General features: G+C 43.6%; 1 long non-coding RNA gene across 1 annotated transcript; it reads right to left on the reverse strand.

Annotated features, from left to right (window-relative positions):
* Positions 1 to 2,435: 2,435 nt before the first annotated feature.
* On the reverse strand, positions 2,436 to 4,410 carry LOC132447459 (uncharacterized). The gene is made up of 2 exons (XR_009523081.1): positions 4,294 to 4,410; positions 2,436 to 4,196 (listed from the first exon to the last, which is right to left on the reverse strand). It is a non-coding gene; the product is annotated as an uncharacterized LOC132447459 (long non-coding RNA).
* Positions 4,411 to 5,781: the final 1,371 nt, after the last annotated feature.

Genomic DNA, 5,781 nt, shown 5'->3' on the forward strand with positions numbered 1-5,781 from the left:
AGATTGTCATATTTATTATAATTTGCTCTTACATTTCCGCATGCCATCCTATTGCCCTTTATGTGTGCGTGCGTGTGTGTGTGTGTTTGTCATAGCCTGGCCCACCCGCTGTCACCATTTAAATCAAATCACCTTATATTATCCCTCCAACACACAAACATTTACACACACTCACACACACTTTCTTAATACAGACACTTCTGTGTGCATATTGTTTTATTATTTTTTTCATTGCTCTCTCTCTCTCTCTAACTCTCTGTGTCTCCCCCTCTCTATCTCTCTGTTTCCTTGTGTACCATGTTGTGTGCAATATTACTTCAATCAATCAAACAGAAAAAAAAAAAGTACACTGCATCAACTCAAGACATATCCTGCCAGGGCCCCTGTGTATACAGATAGATCCAATATCAGCCATGAGGTTGATGGGACAGATCCCCCCCCACCACGACCCGCCCCCCAGACAGGACTAGAACGGTCTTGGTTCCTTCGTTTTTTCAATTAAACCTAAGCAGTGGCGGCTGGCGATCAAACATGTTGGTGGGGCACAGTAATAGACAGGGGGTCTGAGGTCCCCCCCCCCCCCCCCCCACATATTTTTTTTTTCATCTAATAGATTTGATTTCCTGTATTCTGGTGCATTTTGGGGATGGCCGTTACCAATTTACCTACTTTTCATTCAGATTCATAGCCTACATCCTGACTTGCAGGGCCTGGACAAGCTCACACTGCATATACAGACCTACTTCATGGCCATTCCACCAGCCATTGCTATTTGACCCATTGTTGTTATTCTGATATTGAGACAAATCATGATCACTGTCCTATAGCGTCCATTTTTTGTGAGTCTGCAATGGCCGTGGCCGTTTTCACACCTAACCGTGCTCAAATCTGCCAGTGTGAGTGTGGCCAGTCTGGCCAACTTGGCCACTTGGGAGAGGTGTGCTGCTACGGTACGGGCCGCAACGGTACAGATGCTAATGAGCCGACACGCGCACACGCACGGCTACGCAACCTCAGCTGGATGACGTATAGTCCATGCGACGACCATGGACATAACAAAGGTGACGAGCCTTCTTTCCCATTAAACGGTAAACATGGCGTCAAGCGGTTCGACTGTTGGTTCACGTTGGTCCCATAGAGAAGTCGAGTGTCTGTTAGCCATTTGGGCAGACGATGCTATTCAGGCACAGTTGGAGAAGACCCACAAGAATTCCGATGTATTTGGGAGAATCCGCGACCATATGCAAAGTCGAGGACACCACCGAACAATGTGTTCTCTGTGTTGTTGTCCATTGTTGTTAAAACTCTGACTGGCGGCAGACTTTATTATGGTCCATGCAGCGGACGCTTGGTGATGACGTATTACGAAATGATGACGTATGTACAAGAGCCTTCCGTGGCCAGGCCACAGTTGCGAGGCCTTCCGTTCCACCCCAATCGCAGCTTTGCTTGTAGAGATGGGGGAGACCCCATTGGGTATCAGAAGGTCTAAGCTGGCAATGCAGTATATCTGTAAATTAAGGGGACATCAAGGGGAGAATGTGGGGCATCTGGCTTTGGAAATGTGCATGGGAGTGGGCAGGAGCAAGAGTGAAAAGGGAGTGTTTCATTTTTAAAGTTAATGAGGAGATGGGGAGGATAACGTTTGGGGAGGAGGGGGTGGCCCCTATAGTTCACTGGCCAGCAATACCACCATGGTTTCTACCAGTGCCAGAGATAGATCTGAGTGTTTTAGCGTATGAGAGAACTGCAACATTTGGGGGCATTGTAAAGGAAAGGCTAAATAACACTTGGGGGCAGTACATTCAAATTTACACTGATGGGGCCCAAGACCCAAGAACTGGGAAGTCTGGGTTTGCTTTTTGCATCCCAGATTTGGATGTGAGCAGGTATAAGCGACTGTCTGAGGGGGTTTCAGTTTATACCACAGAGCTGCTTGCAATAATCTGGGCTATGCAGTGGGTGGAGGAGGTGAGGCCAGGCCCAGTGGTGATATGCTCTGACTCTGCATCAGTGCTGATGACCTTGAAGGAGGGAGGGCTTGGAGCCAGGTCGGACCTCATGGTGGAGCTTCTTACCCTGATGCACAGGATTGAGCAGGCGGGAGAGTTAGGGAAAAGAAGGGACGCATACAGTCATGATGACCAGACTGAGGTTGGGGCATTGTGGACTAGCATGGGACTTACACAAAATTGGGAAACATGAGGATGGACTGTGTGGGGAGTGTGGCAAAAACCAAACAGTGGAACATGTCCTGATGGAGTGTGCAGCACTCGCTCTAGAGAGGGAACGGCTGTATGCAGCAGTGGGCACAACACCCGTTACTCTGAGGAGCCGTCTGGGTCCCATCGAGGACCAGCGTGGGATTGTAAAAGCTGTGCTGGAATTTATGGCGGCCACTCGACAAATATAAATGGACTGATTGCGGTTTGGAATTTTGTTTTTGTTTTTATTTTTTGTCCTTTGGATGGCAGCAATGTGCCGCAAAGGCATACAGCCTGCCGGAAATTAAAGGAAGAAGAAGCCACAGTTGCGACGGCCAACGGCCACGGCCAGACGGCCTAGTGTCACGTGAGTGCAGGCCAGAGAACAATGGGGCCAGTTGAGCACGGTTAGGTGTGAAAACGACCACGGCCAGATGGCCTAGTGTGAGTGCACCCTCAATGTCTACTTCAAATGCAGTTAGAAATATGGGACAGTTGCTTCATTTTGTTTATATGCAGGCCGAAAGACTAAATTAATATGTAACTTACTTGCTCCTTTCAATTATAACATTGCTTGGGGAGTCCAATTCCTCCACTGAAAAGGGTAGAAAGTGCTTACAACTCTCTGCTAGTTAGCGGTCTATCTCCTCTCTACATGTAGTTGTGTTGCGCGAATGCTGCTGAGGGAGGTAGCCTATTTGATTGATTCGCTGAATTGTCCAATCATGTGGTGATAACAAAAAAGAAAAGCGATACCAATTGGCCTGGGGCGCACACTGGTGCGACCCGAGGGCGAATTTTCTTGCGGCAATGAAAAGCTGTCTCTGCTTGATAGACAGCAAAAAGTTAGCGAGCTTACATTGACTTCACCGTGGCCGGCGCTCCTGACTTGGAGGAGCAGGGCTTTATTTTGAATGACCAATAACTAACCCAGCCCAAACATTGACGTTCAGACGCATTTAAATGGTTGCTGGCAGTGACAAGCATGTCACACAATTAATCGAGGATAAACGCTATTTATTTTTGTTGATTTTATTTCGTAATGATAATAGTTTATTAATAGTTGGCAGATATATTCAAGTGAATATTTCACGGAGGGGCGGCGCCCTAGCGCCCCCTATTGACCCACCGCCACTGGTCGTGAGAGTTGCTGGTGTTGTATTTCCTCGGACAAACGGATGAACAAAATGTTTGCAATGAGTTTCGGCTTTGGATATGGATAAAGGGGGATTGAAAGAAGACACGGTGTTGATGGACGGAGGGGTCGAGGAGGACGAAACGGAATAATGAAGTCCTGCAGGTGGGAAGGGGCTCATCCGTGCGGGATCTTTGAGTAGGGTCCAGCGGAGAACAACCAATAGTATCCAGCTGCAGCCCCGGAGAACAACACCCTGGCGTGACAGAACACCCAGGCGGGACGGAAGTACTGTGGCTGGACGGAAGTTACCTCCGATTAATTTTTTTATAGACAAATAAATTATTTATCGCTTGAATTAACATAACATAGAAATAAAGAATATTTCGACACGTTAGTAACCATTTTTAGAGCTTAAAAAAGGTTTAACGTTATTAAGACAAATACCTCAGGATTTTTTCTTTGCGTTATTAAACCTATTAGACCAAAAAATTAGAATAAAACAATATTATGACATGTCAATCAAATTTATTATTTTGTAAAGTATACCATCATAATTTGATATAAATATACATTGACGAATAACCACACCAAAGTTTCCTCACAATTTATTTAACAAATAATCTACAGAATCTTAAAGATATAGCTTCTTCATGCTGACTGCCATCAGCTCCAACTCACTGTCAAAATAATCAAACAGTCAAATCAATATTAAGCCTATACAATATATTATTTGTATTCTGTCATTGGAAACGTCATTCACTTCTCTTTTTCACTTCAGTCTGAAGACTGTTGGAGGTAGTTCAGCCGCCATTTGTTTGGCCTCCTCCATGAAGTGTGGGAACCTTCTGCCGTCCCTGTATAAATAAAGAGAAATGATTGTAGGAATTAGACATATTTTGTTAATATTGGCGTTGAGGTATATATTCATATTTGAAATAAACAAAAACATACCCATCCAGGTGGAAGTTCTCAAGCAGTACTGTGCACCACCATTTTCTGAGGACAGGCATGTCTTTCTAAAGTAAGGGGATATTCCAAGAATCGACAATGATAAAATATGTATACAAGTATGAATTTTCGATGTTGTAACCTTACATATGTCAAAAATCCAATTCTTATTTTAAACGTATCTTTTCAATAGTCAGCTCTTTTTTCATTTGATGTAATGCCTACTTAGAACAGTGAAGTCAAATGGTGCCTCCATGGCAAGGTACAAAGCATACTGTGATGGAAAAATTTAATTGGTGACAACATTCACACGCGTTGTTATAGTGCGGAGAAGGTGTGTTTTTGAGTCAGTTGTGATCGCCGATGTCTTGCTTTCTTGTACTTTTGCCTCTGTAGTCTGTTTTGATGCTCGTCATTGTAGTCCTTTGCATAACCTGACCTTCTTTTCTCATATTACTATTCAGATGTAAAGCCGTTCCGCCGAATTCAACAACCGTAGAAACAGAGGAAAGGACACAACATTATCGACATTACCATTCCATTATCGTCGTTACATTACCGTTCCGCCGAATTCAACAACCATAGAAACAGAGGAAAGGACACAACATCGAGACCAATCTCATGGGCCCTGACGAACCGGTGAAACGGATAAGTCTGATGAATTTAACCACGGGTCGAACCAATGATGGAAGTCTTCAACAGCAGATGAAACAGGACATGAAACAGTACATTTGTTACGAATGAGATCAATCTTATTTTAGATTTCGGTTGCCTACTTTAAAACTGAAGAGATCAGTCGGAGTCAATTGCGAATCCGATAAAGTTGGATGGAAGCCAATGAGTTGGATGACACCTAGGATAATCCCTCAAACCACAAATCAACAAGATATGCATTGAAGTAGAAACATTTATTTCCCAAAGATATTTTTCCACTTTGATTTTTCTACCGTTTCTGGGCGATGTGATGTTTATAATGAAAGACCAGTTCTATTAGGATTTCTTTCATTGTTTTATATATATGATCTAGATTGTCTGCGGTATTTCATTCACAGCGCTACACATGTGACACTTGATATGAAATGGCTGGAGATAAAATATAGGCCTTCCTAGACCTTCAAAGGAATTTAAAGGGATACGCAGAGGTATATGAAAATTTGCATGTTTTACCCAGATTGAGACAATTTGTTTAATCCCAAATTCATCATGGTGCGTCAAGAAGGGGAATTCCCCGGGTTAGCTTTTGCTTTCGACAGCCGCATCTTTTGATTTGCAGAGTTATAGTATCCTTGCTCTATCTTACTTGAAACAAACATCGGCAGGATTTGAACAGTGGTGCAGTGGAGAGCACTGTTGGATAGCACTCTGGAGACCAGGGTTCAATTCCTGTTCAATTCCTGTTTAATGTATGTTAATTGACTAAAGGTTAGTCAGTTGTGACTATAGATATAGATCTGTCTAGTAGGTCTATTAAGTCTATAAAGTTTAAGGATA

The sequence above is a fragment of the Gadus macrocephalus genome, chromosome 19 (assembly GCF_031168955.1).
Source record: "Gadus macrocephalus chromosome 19, ASM3116895v1".
Classification (NCBI taxonomy): domain Eukaryota; kingdom Metazoa; phylum Chordata; class Actinopteri; order Gadiformes; family Gadidae; genus Gadus; species Gadus macrocephalus.